The sequence below is a fragment of the Colias philodice genome, chromosome 6 (assembly GCF_061535455.1).
Source record: "Colias philodice isolate Cphi_HAF_F1 chromosome 6, ilColPhil1 Martin Lab GWU primary, whole genome shotgun sequence".
Classification (NCBI taxonomy): domain Eukaryota; kingdom Metazoa; phylum Arthropoda; class Insecta; order Lepidoptera; family Pieridae; genus Colias; species Colias philodice.
In genome coordinates this window covers 7,799,805-7,816,252 of record NC_143091.1, presented here as the reverse complement: position 1 = coordinate 7,816,252, position 16,448 = coordinate 7,799,805, and the positions used below count along the sequence as shown (strand labels likewise).

Genomic DNA, 16,448 nt, shown 5'->3' with positions numbered 1-16,448 from the left:
TGAAATTTGATGGGAATATGTGTTGTATGAACCGCTACAAAAATATGACACTAAATAGTAAAAAAAAGAATTGGGGGTGGGGCCCCCCATACATGTAACTGAGGGATGAAATTTTTTTTTTCGATGTACATACCCGTGTGGGGTATCAATGGAAAGGTCTTTTAAAATGATATAAAGTTTTCTAAAAAACATTTTTCTTAAAGTGAACGGTTTTTGAGATATCAGCTCTCAAAGTCGTAAAAAGTATGTCCCCCCCCCTCTATTTTTATAACTACGGGGTATAAAATTCTAAAAAAAATAGAGGTGATGCATGCTAATTAACTCTTTCAACGATTTTTGGTTTGATCAAAGTATCTCTTATAGTTTTTGAGATAGGTTGATTTAACTGTAATTTATTATATTTGCTGCTACGGAACCCTTTGTGCGCGAGCCCGACTCGCACTTGTTTATTTTTTATTCATCCACAAAATATAAACTTTCTTTTGAGACACCCTATATTTCTATAGTACGCAATGAAGCCTTCGTTTATACGCGACTGAACAAATCGGGTCTATCAATATGTCGAAGAGCATCAAGCATGTCGTAGACGTCGGTCCTTGACCTCTCAAGGTTGTACGCCTATCATACCTTTTCAGGATTATGTGTGCGTGACCAATTATATTATAATTCGTTTTATATTTGGATGCGGGAATGTTTATTGTGAATAAACTCTTTATGGGCTCTCGCAGACTGCATTGACATCGTTTTCGATTATCGAAACGACTCCGCAATTTAGTTGTTTAATGTTTTCATCGTTCATATGACCCAATAAAAATGATGATGAGTATTATTTTATTAATTCAATAAATCATACTTAACGTTTTTTGACGCTGAAAGAGGAGCGTGAAATGATACGATCAAAATAGTTGTTCAAAATTCATGTTTATTTTTGTTTTGTATTCATTATTGGTGCTATATATTTGACCTTATTTTTAAGTTATATACCTAGTTAACATCTTTATAGGGAACGTATTTAGAAATTTTTAGCGTAGATAATAAAACGATTGAAGATCATTGATTTAATCAAGAAACTACAAAGTACAAACTTACAAAACAAATTGATTTCTTTGTGAATAAATTAATGAATTAATAAATGTATATGTAATAATGTACAGTGAATACAACTTAATTACACACTACCATTGCCCAGGGAATAGGAACAGATAAATGTTACAAGACAACTTGTGTAATTTGAAATTTCCTTTAACGATTTGAGAAGGTACTACATAAAATATTTACCATATAAGGTTATATCGAGTATTGCTGTAAAATCGTGTTCCAAGTAGACTCATATGATTAGTCATGAAGTATATTTTAAAATTACAAAGTTCAAATAGTAACATCGTGACTTACCTCTTGAGGTACCTATTCGGAAAATTTGATACACTTAGAAATCTTTTAAAAGTAAGTTAGAAGAAATAGTCGATGGAATACAAATTGTGCAATCAAAGAAATTGGTGACTAATTTGTTAAGTGCAGCGAACCATCGTGGCGTCAGTTCGTGGCGTCAGTTCAGTTCTGCTTCGTAGTTCACGTTCACAGATCAAAATAGATACCCGTGATTGAACATTCAGAATGTATTAGAGACTAAAAGAACTTTGTGATTTTTATGAATTTTGATAAATTATAGCGGTAATATTCAAATTCTTCAAAGACGTTCTTTGGCAGACACAGTTATCAGATTTTGATAACGAACAAGAAATGTAGGCAATTCTAGAATCTAGTACATATCTACCTATATACTTTCTTATTTATCATTAACAATCTTACTTAACCATTTTAATTATAAAACAGTCTTTCTCTAAAACAATATTACTTTCAAGCGGGGATACGATCACAGCCTATCTCGCTATAAAACTTTGATGAACCCAATGAAATTAAATAACGTAGCGGTATTATATCAGCTTCATAAAACAAAACCATCTAGAAAGGAAATGGTGGATACTTTAACCTTTTCAAGTAATAACACAAAGCGTGACCACGGCGGCCACTCGACCGAATATAACGAATTAACCATAAAAAGTGTTTAAGAGAATCGTTTTAAATTCAATTTCCTCAATAGACCATCAAAATGATTTTTAACAATTAAAGTCATTTAAAATCAAAAGTTGCAGACGTAAAAAATATAAAGAACAGACAATTAATTTAGTAACAAGCAACCTGAATGTGCGATTGCATAATCTCTAACAATGGATTAATTTACAAATTTAAAGTAACAATTAAGTTCTCATCTCTACCCCACTTCGAGATTCCCATAAAATCATTTCTTTTAAATGATGCCATGTGTCATAATAGCGTGATTCCTATCTCGGCTAACGCACGGAACTAATGTACATGTGACTGAACCTCAGGTGTGGGGAAGGAAACTTGACAAAGTTCACTGCTCCTGACGCTCTTGTCTACACACGCCATTGTGAAATCTGCTCTATTACCTAACACGTAAATCTCTTTTACATTGACGCAATAGTGGTGTTTCTACAAAACTGGAGACAAGACCACCGAAGTTGGACATTAGGATGTAATTAAGATTGAAAAATTTGCACTAATTCTGTTAATACCATATGGGAATATTGACTAAATGCTTAGCCATAATATGTATTCTACAAATATAAAATGTTTTTGCCGAGTCGTGTTCTAAAAGCGGTTCCTAGAATTTTTTGTGCGCAAAGCAAACAAGGAGACGTGTCTCTCGATAGTGAGTGAGACTTATTGGTAAGCAAATCAGCATCAAAGCAACCAAAAAAATAATAATAAACGCGGATGAGCTGCCAAGCGTTTTTAAAAAGTTTTATCTTACTTAAAATTCTTCTCTTTGTATATTTAACGAATTGTAAATGATTTTAGGTTAGGATGAAAAATATTTCAAAATTAAAATTCATCACTATTGACTGTGTTCTTATTTCAGTACAAATTTAATTAAATTAAATTTAAATTTAATTAAATTAGTAGGTGTACCTATACTTAGCGTAGTAATATTATGCGAAGTTATTCATAGAAATCAAAGCAGTATACCACTCTGCTTACGTATTCATTTTTGCAGGTGTCGTAAGCATGTATGGGCTCTAGTTGCGCCAAATGTGACATCGTATATGTAATGTTGCTAAGTACCTAACAGGTATCTAGGTTGCGAGATATTTATGACCAATCTTTTAGCGACTATTTTGGTCCCTAAATACAGGTCGCCTTATTTTGATGTCGACCTAGCTGACGTTTCAAATTATGTTCCAGGAAGTTTTTTCAGCTACCTATCTCTTTAATGGTTTTCCTAACACATACATTTTTCTATATTTTTAGGTTTTTTATGTGGATTTATTTAGCGTGAAATATTCGAACTCAACATTAAATGCTTTAAATATGACTATTGCAGTGGCAGTGTTGAATTAAGCTCCATTAAGCTTTTAATTTATTATTCATTTAAAATCAAATTAACAGCACATACGTTCAGTGTAGACATAAGTGTAATAAATATGACAAATGATCAATATTCAAATTACACATGATAAAACTTTTCTATCATCACTACCTGCGTACTTATTTAGCACGTTAATTAGCAATATTTCTGTTGTGCAAAATCTCCAAACGTCAAGTGCTTATGAAATTTTAATTATAGTACAACTAGCGACCCGCCCCGGCTTCGCACGGGTGCAATGCTGATACTAAATACACTACAGAAAAACTATGAACGTTGTATATAAAAACATAGCGGCCCGCTCCGACTTCGTACGGGTATAAAATAGATAGCCGGGCGGCCGGCCGGTACCGCCGCAAACGCTACGTCCCGCAATTTTTAAATCTGTAATATCTTCGAAAATATTCACTTAAATCATACGGTGTAAAGGGCCATATAGATCTATATTAAATGAACAATGTATTCAAGGTATTTAATTGGTTAAGGATTAATGCTGTATTGGTTAAAATCGCATCGAAAATTAGCCATTAATTGTCGTAAAAAGTAAACGACAAAAAAAAGTTATTGTGGGTTATCCATAAGAGATAGACATATACCATCGCGGACTTTTCTGTAGACCTTTTCAATGTGTATAATAGTTAGTACATTATTTTCATAAAACTCGTAGGGTTCAGCCTGCGTTTGCAATGTAAGCGGAAAAAATGTAATTTTTTACGACATCGCATTAGAAACCTCAAAAATAACAGTACTTCTCCACTATTTAATGGATGTTATTATACATATAAACCTTCCTCTTGAATCACTCTATCTATTAAAAAAAACCGCATCAAAATCCGTTGCGTAGTTACAAAGATTTAAGCGTACAAAGGGACATAGGGACATAAGGACATAGGGACATAGGGACAGGGAAAGCGACTTTGTTTTATACTATGTAGTGAAGTAAATCCAGGTAGCGTTTGTTCCCATTGAGGCAACGAACCGCAACCCGGTCAGCAAACAGACCCAGTGAATTAGCGCAATATTTATAACTGCCGAGTGCCGACCCCGGCCAGGTGCAAACTCCACGGTTTTTGTTCAAACACCACTACGATAGGGAAAATGAAGCAAATTACACCCATCCTATTATTCTGAAAGTTTATTTGTATGTGTACATATTTAATTAATGGTCTTGAATAATCAAAACGGTTCTGCAATCAAAGGTTGTGGAATGGTAGCAAGGGTAATCAAGAAATATTAGGTTACCATAGCAAATTAATTTAATGTTCGAACAATGCCTTTACAAATTACAGCGTTGATTGACTTTCCATTAAAACTTGTAAAGGTAATCATTCTTCAGGCAATATCTGTACTATAAAATATGTGTAATATTTCTCGTTCCCGCCAAAAGCGTCATTGTACTGGGTTATCAAAGCGCGCTTTCGAGAAAGTCGCATAAATCAGCCCTTCTCTTTGTCTTACTGCCGATCCTGACAGTTTGTATTCTGTCCGTAAGCGACAAGGGGAAACGCGGAAATTGCTAGAGTACTACGCAAATTTCGCTTGGCGCGTCGATTGCCCCATTCTAATTACTTACACGACTGTCCAGTTATATAACAGCACATAAATTATTGATTATGTTCACTGCATTATAGTAAAATAATAAACGACCGATACTGTTATTGTTGTGGAGTAAATTACATGGGATTTGTAGTAAATAGAGCGAATCTAGTAGTGAGCATTTGTTATCTAAGTAATTGTTAAACGGTTGTTCATTGCCGTACGTGACAATACGTATCGAAAAGAGTCATATACAATTTTTTTATGTGCCTCAAATATTATATCTTTACCGCAACAACCTACATTATTACATGACACTAAAAAATAAAAATATAGGTACCTACTTACTTAATTATTTTTTATATTGATCTTTCCAAATACCTTATTTTTTTACGGCAGTGGAAATCCCAATGTCTACGGTCGGTATTGAAATAATAATTGATTTCATTGATTTATATTAATTTTTAAATATTTAAGAGATGCTGTCAAGAATAGTCAGTTTTGAAAGCGTTTCTGTGAATATTTTAATTAATGAACCAATAAATTAACCTGATTTTATTTGATGCTATAAAGCGGATGTCACCAGGACATTGCCTCCTCATATCATTCCTTGAGGATAGATACGTCAAAATATATTTTATTTATTATTTCCCTTGCTGTCTTAGTAAATAGTCGAACTTGGTGAAATATTGCTCAGAAAGTGTTATCATAAAATATAACAGTCTATAAATAGGGTACTTAAATATTTGTTATAGATAATGTCTAAACCGTTAAAAGTCAATATTAATTCCGGTAGACTGTTTATTTTTATAATCGAGTACAAAACATGATCCATTTAGTAAGTAGGTAATTACCAACTGTAGGTATGCATGTGCCGCTACTTTTTTTTGTACCTAATGATAAAATTAAAAAAAAAGCTTTTACTGGATGTTTCTTTTATGTTATTCTATTAAAGTAACTTTGCTTTGAGAAGATGAAGGGAAGATAACATTAAAAATTTTAATTGATACGAGAGTGGCGATATTCCTTGCGATAATAAGATTCCACGTTGTGAAGTCTAATGGGAGGAAATTTGCTAGATATTATTTTGAAATATCCGTGTACTGCAGCAAACTTGTACCTACTACCTAGTACCTACCTACCTATAAATAAAGCTACCTATGAAATGTAAAAATAAGGGTTACAACCATTGAGATAATATTACTACGTATGGAGTAGACACCACGAACAAAATCTGTGCGCCATTTTTTTGCTCTAACTAAGTTTTAAAAATTATTATCTAGTTAGGTACTTAACGATGAAAGTTATTCCTTTGCACTTTTCCGTATTATTTGTATTATTTGTGCAATATCGTAACAATATCGTAACATTAAAAAATACCGCTCAACATACGTCACATGACGTATGTTGAGTGGAACATAAGTGATGTAGGCGGTGTCATCTCCATATTAATATTATCTCAATGGTTACAACTTACAACATGGTTACAACTTACAACTTACAACTTACACCTAACTCCTTTTAGTTTTTCTTCTCAATTGGTAATATCAAATATAATAATACCTGTGTACCTACGACTAGGTAGGTACAATGTGTGACAAAGTAGGTAGGTGCCTAGTAGATATTTACACGTTTTACAAAATTTTACAATTTCTAAAGACATTTTATGATAGGTAGATCACGGAAGTTGTAACAGGTGGGACGATATTGTGCTATCATTCTCATGATCTAATAAATATTAAGGTGATGAATTAATTTTTCTAACATTTACGGCCCTTTTTAAACCTTCGTAATTTTTATATTATTAAAGTTGTCGTGATGAAAATTCTTGACAAGAAAGTTCAATAGTAACACAATACGTCTACCGTTTTAGAAACATGATTCCATGATATTTTCTCGATAGAAAAAAAATACAAAGTTCTCATTGTTATTTTTTTTTAATCACTGGCATCTTCAAAATAACAAACGTAAAGTTACGACTTTTTGGATATTAACTATAAAATATACAACCTATACGTCTACCGTGTTAGAATTTTGAAATATGCGATGGTTTTGAAATAAACAAGAAATACTTGAAATTAGCGCGCGACCAGCCAATATAGCGAGAGCCGCCCTGTACCTTCCTACCCCGATCGCTGCACGAGTCATTCCCGCTACGGCCGTCACACGGGGAACTTGTGTCGCTCGCGCAATCGTATCATAGGGTGACAACACGATAAGACAAAATGAGACAAATGGGGACAATAAAGAAAATAAGAAGAAGAAACATAAAGGTTGGAGGAAAAAGAATGCTTACAATTGGAACAAATTAATGAAGTAAGTTGGTTTAATTTTAAATTTGATGATAATTGTATTATAGACGATGTTTGATATGTACCCCTGTTTTAAGTACATAACGAATGTGTAAGATTTTTTCATTTATAGCATAGATAATCTTTTCAGAAATCCGGAATCCAGAAGGAAAATAAACCCACTGATTGTTCACAATGTGAACCCACTCCTTCGTAAGTACCTTTATTCAGTCAAAAATGTATGTTATCAACGCTCTAAGTACTGGTTTTATCGCATGATTCCATTTTTAGCAAAAAGCAACAAAGTGCAAAGAAATAAAAAATCATGGTGAACTTAGTGGAAGTATGGTGGATGTAATATGGAACAGGAGCTCATTGGAGTAGTATTATATTTAAAAAAAATACGAAAAAATTTCAAGAATTACATTTCTTAGTAGGTGGTAGATAAGTATGTTGTATAAAGAATTTGATGTTGATATTTATTTCATTTATACTTACTACACCTGTGCGGGAAATTGCTTAGTACTAAAACGGATTTATATTCATATAATGTGAGTTTTCATTTCGAAAAATTTTGTGTAAGTATATTAAATTGAGTTCCTGGGTGATCTGGAAACACAATTGGGCCCGGAGGATGGCGCTGCAGTCACTCCTCCTAATCACATGAACCGATTTGGATGAATATTTGTGTGCACATTTCATTGTTGTGGGATGATTGGTTGATTCGTTTTCACATTAGCTAATATTATGTATTTTTGTTGTTAGAAAGAAAACTTAATTTAATGTTTATAATACATTATTATTGGTATAAATAAGCCAGTGTTCGTCTCACATTGCTGTACCTGCCTACCTACCCTACCTGGGGGGTAACCGGCACCTTTAGAATAACAGTCTTATTATGGGTACGTTTTGTTGCGTTCACAAAATAATCTTACTTTTTTGGCACCGGGACCTTCTAAAACATATGTAAACCAATTGCAACAAGACTGTTTCGAGCGGTTTCGAGACGTCAATCGAAAAATTGGAACCGGCACGCTCTCTTTGACATTTAGCATTCTTGTTATAATGTCAATAATGACAGTTTTAAGCAATTTTAGTGAAGTTGTAAATATGGAACTTTTATAACATTATTTTGAATATTATTAAAAGAATACACATCAAATTTAAGTGAAACGTATGTAGTTGGAAATCTATTTAATGGGTTTGACGCACTTGGTGCACTTCTCAACTTGTACACCATGCTCAAATGGTGAACTTAGCAACTTGTACACTTCTCAAATGGTACACTTCGCGACTGGTACACGTCTCAAATGGTGCACTTCGCAAATGGTGCACTTTTTAAGATTAGTTGAGATTTGGAAAAATTGTGTAAAAATGAAAGAATTTTTAGTTTTGGATGTTTAATTTTTATAATTATGTCAACACAATAATAATAATTAAACTATACAGAATCACCTTAAACACTATAAAATTTTGGGTCATTTTTATTTTTTCAAAAATAAAAATGTGACTCGGATATAATAAAAATAATATAATTATGTCAAAAAAAAGTAGCATTACAGTAAAAAAATATCATAATAAAGATATGATATAATATCATATTATATCAATAACCTTTGTAATATTATTATTTAACTTTTAACTATTACTAATTAAATAAAAGCTTTAAATTAAATCATAACCTGTTTCTTAAAAACAAATTAGTAAAAGTAATAATAAGTAAAACTTTGTAATTGTTACTATTTAATAATTAAGTAAATAGCTATTAATTAAATTACTTGAATAATTGGAGAAACGTGATCTTCTTCATGAAATGTTCCACCGCAATACTTCTGTCTTCTAATTTACTTACGTAATAGTTTTTTATATTTTCGATCAAACATCACATCCTGTAATTATTATTTATGATGAATTACTAAGTTTTACTTATTATTACTTTTACTAATTTGTTTTTAAGAAACAGGTTATGATTTAATTTAAAGCTTTTATTTAATTAGTAATAGTTAAAAGTTAAATAATAATATTACAAAGGTTATTGATATAATATGATATTATATCATATCTTTATTATGATATTTTTTCGAGTCACATTTTTATTTTTGAAAAAATAAAAATGACCCAAAATGTTATAGTGTTTAAGGTGATTCTGTATAGTTTAATTATTATTATTGTGTTGACATAATTATAAAAATTAAACATCCAAAACTAAAAATTCTTTCATTTTTACACAATTTTTCCAAATCTCAACTAATCTTAAAAAGTGCACCATTTGCGAAGTGCACCATTTGAGACGTGTACCAGTCGCGAAGTGTACCATTTGAGAAGTGTACAAGTTGCTAAGTTCACCATTTGAGCATGGTGTACAAGTTGAGAAGTGCACCAAGTGCGTCAAACCCCTATTCAATAAATGAAGCTTTTAAAGAAGATAATACATTTATTATATTAAAAATGCAAAATTAACATAACTACATCGGGTTGTTCCAAGAAAAGGCTTCAAACCTTTTGATTTAAGAAGAATCGTGTAAATAATTTATTATTGCGAAGTGCGCAATCATCACGAGTCTCTATGAGATATGGGGGCATCATATGGACAATCTTAAAATACAATTATAACCTACAGATTTATCTGTGTAAGATAAAAGTAATGTAAGTACCATACCCAATGCAAATCTTAAGAGTATATTTAAAAATACGTTTGTTTATGTACACATTCTCCACTTGTTATTTCTCTATATAATAAAATGCAACCCTACTTATTCTCTAAACATAAATTTTATCTAATACCTACTTAATGTAAATCTATAAAAGATTGTTTATTATTTCTTCTTGATTCAATATATTTTATCATGTTATATTATTTATATAATAAAACACTTAAAAGTAAATCTTCACTCAAATGCACTACCCATATTATACTTATGTTAGGGATCTCATTTAATTTTGAGAAATAATACCATTATTTATTTCCAGATTCTACAATCAATTCCGAGCACTAGGGATAAGATTACCCAGCGTAACCACATGGAAGCATTGATAGTATTCAAGAAGCTATAAAGTGCCAGCGCAACATATGAATATATTTTTTTCAATAGGAAGCAATATCATGCTTTAAATGTATTAGTGCAATTAAAAACATATTTTATAAATCCAAAATCTTTATTTAGTCCTTTTTATTTATTCATTGACAAAACATTTGCTCCTTTACTTCTCTTGATAACATTTATATATAAAAAAATGAAATAAAACATGGAATTATTTGAAAATAGATTCAATTCTATTTTGATTAAATATTAATTAAAAACAATTAGGTATATTACTCAAATCCAAATTTGTAAGTAAATAGCATATTAAAAAGACCCTTGATTAAAAAAATAAAGTCTTATTTATAATACCAGCCTTTAAAACTTAAAATGCAATAAACAAAAACTTTATATTTACATCACAATGAATAATTCCTGCACTAACAGTTTAATGGTATTTATATTTTTATTTTAAATTTAAATCAATTATTGTATTTGCATAATATAGAGTAGATAAATAATTCAAAAACTTGCAGTACTTATGTATACTTTTAATTTCATTTTTATTAAACTTAAAATGAAAACAATGTAGGTACTATATTAAGGTACAATTAAATTTTTACATTTTCTTTGAATATTTTAAGTGTAGACATGGTGGCGCCTCCCCCAACTTGAAGTTCTCACTACCACATGATCATCTCCCAAGCCGGTACTTCCTTGTTCAATGTTTGGGCAAGCCGGCAATCAACACAACTGTGAAAGATACATTGGATTTAAACTGATTCTTTTTTTCTTTAAAATTTAATAAGTACATTTAATATGTTTACTTTTATTATTAAAGGGCTTGTCATGGTGTATACAGTAATTTAAAATTTTTTTTTAAATAATGTCGGTATAGTTTGTTAAATAATAAATACTTTATTTGTTAATCATTTTTCAAGTATTTTAACATTTTAGTTGTTTATCTTGCAATTCTTAATATCGTATTAAAAAGAAAGTTAAATGTGTAGGTGTGTAATTCCTTACAAAACTGTTAATATAAGTAGCTTCTAACCAAACATAGATAGGTTTGCTTATAAATTAATATAAATATTTACTTTTGACCAGCTGCTCTAGTTTTTGTGAACTCCCAAATCATTTGCACTTAAACTTTCAGCAGAGAATTCTATCAACTTCGTCTCATCATAACTTTTACCTCGTTGGGAGTTATTCATGTACCTATCTTTGTCTTTGTAATTTCGGGGTCAGGGAGCTTCGCGCACTCTGCACAATGTTCTGCTGTAAGTTAAATAAAAATTACTTCAATTAAGTAACAATAATCAAAACAAACGAAATCATGCAAAAACCAAAACTATATTCGTAAAAATATATCTCTGTAGTCTGTTATCATAATTATCGTCCTTACTCGTACTTTATCTTACCTTGCTATTTCAATATTGCTTTTTCGGGCTAAAATGTACCTTAAGGGCCATCGAGTTGGGCAACCAAAATTTTTTTGGAGAAAGGTCTATGCCTAAGTAACTGACCCGTAAAATCTTAACCGGCGGAGATTTATAGTTTTTTAGAAATTAATTATCAAAGTTTCATAATTTTTCATACAATTTCGAGCAACCATCTTGACATTTGTTTTTTTTGTTGCGTTTCGTTTTTGCAAGTACAATTCTTGTAAAATGTAATTTTTTTCAATGATGGAATATTATGTATTCAATATTAAGCTGCGAAAGTCCGAATCTAGCTAAAAAACGTTACGCTAAAATAAGCATTGCATTATCATAAGACTTGCCACAGAACCGAAGCTGTCAACCCCGAATTCCACGTGGTCTTGTCTGCCCTACCCCTAGAGTGTATGTAAAAAGCCGGAGGCGCGGAGGGAGAGCAGCCCTCGCCCGCCGTGACAAAGCTCGGGAGCCGTGCGGAGCGGAGCGGCTGAGGCTGGTCGCTGAAGGCGACCAACAAGCAGTGTTAGCAACCTGAAGTGAGCTGATTATCGTACCAGGGGCGTAAAATTATCGTACATTAGGCGTTTTTGGTTCGAAATTATCGTACTTTTTAGAATAAAGTCAATTATAAATAAATAAATCATATAAATTGTAATATTGATAAGTATGCAAGTTCTCTATAGTTAATCTTTGTTTAACTACCGCTGTCAAATCAACGGGACACTGAAACCCAAACGTTTTCGTGCCTTAATATTCATTATACTCTTTGGTTTTACGCGTGGTACAGACTACAGACCTGAACCGATTCCATTTCCACTTTATGTTCAATAAACGCGCCAAGTTTAAAATTCAATCTGACAAAATTTCACTGTTCCCATGAAAGTTCGATATGAAACACGTCAAAATTTCATATTTGTATGGGTGAAATAATATAAATTCTCGAATTTTGCCTGATAGAAATTATCGTAAAATCAGCGTACGATAATAACATGCTATCGTACATCGTACGTAGGCACCAAATTATCGTGTTTGTACGATAATTATCGTACGGTTGGGAACGCTGCCAACAAGCCGAAGCTGCGAAGCGGAGTACGGGCGACCGTGCTTTGTCACGCAAGGGCGGAAGGGCTGCACTTCCCGTAGCGCCGGAGCTAAGGCAGTGTCTGACACAATATAAAAATCGATTTCTGAAAAATCGATTTTTTTCAAATTTGTATTTGCAATGTAAATATAAATCCATTCTTATGTAGCCCAAGAATGGTACCATAATAAACAATCTCTGGGATCTCTTATCAGTAAAATCAGGAATTTTTTTAGTTCAGGGAATTCGATAATATTGTGAGTACATTCAGTTAATTCTAAATATTTTTTTTTACCATAAAAGAAAAATCGAAAGTCGATTTGAGATCGAGCACACCAATTGGGTTAGCCCGCTTTGAGTAGCAGATCTGAATCGGAGCACCCTGACTTGAGTCAAATTAGGTCACTTTGAGTAGCAGATCTGAATCAGAGCACCCCAACTTGAGTCGATTTAGGTTACATTGAGTAGCATATCCGAATCAGAGCACCCCGACTTGAGTCGAGTTAGGTCACTTCGAGTAGCAGATCCGAATCGGAGCACCCCGATCCCACGTGGTCTTGTCTGTCACACAACTAGAGTGTTTTTGTAAAGCGAGGGGGCGACGAAGTGAGTCTTCTGGCGAAGCCCACTCGTTTCCCCCTCCTTAAAAAAGTTTACATTTTCTCCCGAAACTATTAAAAAAAATGTCAAAAATTACTGTATTTTATGTTGTATTCTTATCCCCCCTCCTTTTTCCAACCCTCCCTGCCAAATCTCCTCTCCATTACCCCCTTTTTCCTATTACATTTCGTAACATAACCTCAAAAATTGTTTTGCATTTTTCTCGAAAAGGGGAGGGGTTCCGCACCTCCCCCTTCACAGAGGGGGTTCCTCTCCCCCCCTCCTCACCTCCTCCCCCCCATTACCCCCCTCCCTCAACGGCCCTTAAAGTACATTTTTACCCTTTTTCGCACTTTCTCAATTATCCAGAGATGAGATTCACATATTTAAGTTTAAGTTTATCTGAAATTTTAGATAATAATATGAATTATGAGGACAGTGACATGACATTTTGATTTTTGACGTTTAATGTTCGATACAAATCATTACGACTTGGCCTAAAAGCCTCGTAGCCAAGCCATTAATCTTAAAAAAATAGACAAAACTTCGGAATTCATTCGCTCTTTGGACATTGTAGGCAATCGTATAGTAATCATGTTGAAAAGGCTCCCGGTACCAAAATAAAGTAAGATTATTTTGTGAACTCAACAAAACAAGGTTGTTATTATAAAAATGGCGGTGATTGAAAATTAAACGTCAAAAATCCAAATGTCATAATCACTGTCCTCGTATTACTAAAATTTGGATAAATCAAATTGAAAAATTGCGAAAGATAAGTAATATGCATTAAAGAATGCATGAAAGAGGCATGAAAGAGCAATTGAAATAGCAAGGTAAGATAATATACGAGTAATAAATATATCTAAAACATTGGACGATTTATGATAACACAGATATATTTTTACGAATAAAGTATTGGTTTTTGCATGATTTCGTCTGTTTTGATTATTGTTAATTGAAGTAATTTTTATTTAACTTGCAGCAGAACATTGTGCAGAGTGCGCGAAGCTCCTTGACCCTGAAGTTACAAAGACAAAGGTACATAAATAACTCCCAACGAGTTAAAAGTTATGCTGAGACGAAGTTGATAGAATTCTCTGAAAGTATAAGTGCAAATGATTTGGGAGTTCACAAAAACTAGAGCAGCTGGTCAAAAGTAAATATTTATATTAATTTATAAGCAAACCTGTGTTTGGTTAGAAGCTACTTATATTAAAAGTTTTCTAAGGCATTGTACCTACACATTTAAGTTTTTTTTAATACAATATTAAGAATTGCAAGATAAACAACTAAAACGTTGAAATACTTGAAAAATTATTAACAAATAAGGTATTTAACAAACCATACCGACATTGTTTAAAAAACTTCTTTTTAGACGTTTACATACACCATGACAAGCCCTTTAATAATAAAAGTAAACATATTAAATGTACTTATTAAATTTTAAAGCAACAAAGAATCAGTTTAAGTCCAATGTATCTTTCACAGTTGTGTTGATTGCCGGCTTGCCCAAACATTGAACAAGGAAGTACCGGCTTGGGAGATGATCATGTGGTAGTGAGAACTTCAAGTTGGGGGAGGCGCCACCATGTCTACACTTAAAATATTCATATTTGTATCATACATCTGAAAATGTAAAAATTTAATTGTACCTTAATATAGTACCTACATTGTTTTCATTTTAAGTTTAATAAAAATGAAATTAAAAGTATACATAAGTACTGCAAGTTTTTAAATTATTTATCTACTCTTCATTATGCAAATACAATAATTGATTTAAATTTAAAATAAAAATATAAATATGTACCATTAATCTATTAGTGTAGGAATTATTCATTGTGATGTAAATATAAAGTTTTTGTTTATTGCATTTTAAGTTTTAAAGGCTGGTACTATAAATAAAACTTAATTTATTTTAATCAAGGGTGTTTTTAATATGCTATTTACTTACAAATTTGGATTTGAGTTATATATATCTACCTAATTGTTTTTAATAAATATTTAAGCTAAATAGAATTGAATCTAATTTCGAATACTTCCATGTTTTATCACTTTTTTTTATATAAATGATATCAAGAGAAGTAAAGGAGCAAATGATTTGTCAATAAATAAATAAAAAGGACTAAATAAAGATTTTGGATTTATAAATGTTTTTTATTGCACTTAAACATTTAAAGTATGATATTGCTTCCTATTGAAAAAAATATATTCATGTTGCGCTGGCACTATGGCTTCTTGAATACTATCAATGCTTCCATGTGGTTACTCTGGGTAATCTTATTCCTAGTGCTCGGAATTGATTGTAGAATCTGGAAATAAATAATGGTTTTATTTCTCAAAATTAAATGAGATCCTTAACAACAGATTACATAAGTATAATATGGGTAGTGTATTTGAGTGTAGATTTACTTTTATAGTCTTATATTCTATATAGGTAAATAATAACATGATAAAATATATTGAATCATGAAGAAATAATAAACAATCTTTTATAGATTTACATTAAGTATTAGATAAAATTTATGATTAGGGAAAAAGTAGAGTTGCATTTTATTATACAGAGAAATAACAAGTGGAGAATGTGTACTTATACAGACGTATTTTTAAATAGATTTGCATTGGGTATGATACTTACATTATATGGTACTTACACAGATAAATCTGTAGGTTATATTGTATTTTCAAATTGTTCATATGATGCCCAAATATCTCATAGGGACTCGTGATGATTACGCACTTGTTTACTATTTAGGTACACGATTCTTCTTAAATCAAAAGGTTTGAAGCCTTTTCTTCGAACAAGCCGATGTAAAGACTAAAGTTCTATTATTATCTGATAACTGTCATATTGTCAAATAGATCGCAGTTCGCACCGGTCCCAATAATTGAGTGAACTATTACGAGTGACGTCATCAAAATTGCTAGAAAAACAAAATCAGTTTAACGCTGCAACAAGCTTGCGTTAAGGGTGTCACGGTACGAAAAGACATAGTAATGTTATAATAAGCTTGCTATAAGAGATGCCGGTTACCC

At 31.9% G+C, this 16,448-nt stretch overlaps 1 protein-coding gene and 2 long non-coding RNA genes across 3 annotated transcripts in view; 2 read left to right on the top strand and 1 right to left on the bottom strand.

The window, feature by feature from the left end:
- Window positions 1–16,448, bottom strand: part of LOC149487838 (uncharacterized) — a 53,929-nt gene that overhangs the window by 31,383 nt on the left and 6,098 nt on the right. The window lies entirely within an intron of this gene.
- LOC149487840 (uncharacterized) lies at window positions 7,031–7,805 on the top strand. Its single transcript, XR_016315755.1, has 3 exons — window positions 7,031–7,300; window positions 7,427–7,488; window positions 7,567–7,805. It is a non-coding gene; the product is annotated as an uncharacterized LOC149487840 (long non-coding RNA).
- LOC149487839 (uncharacterized) lies at window positions 13,820–15,904 on the top strand. Its single transcript, XR_016315753.1, has 3 exons — window positions 13,820–14,248; window positions 14,398–14,571; window positions 14,904–15,904. It is a non-coding gene; the product is annotated as an uncharacterized LOC149487839 (long non-coding RNA).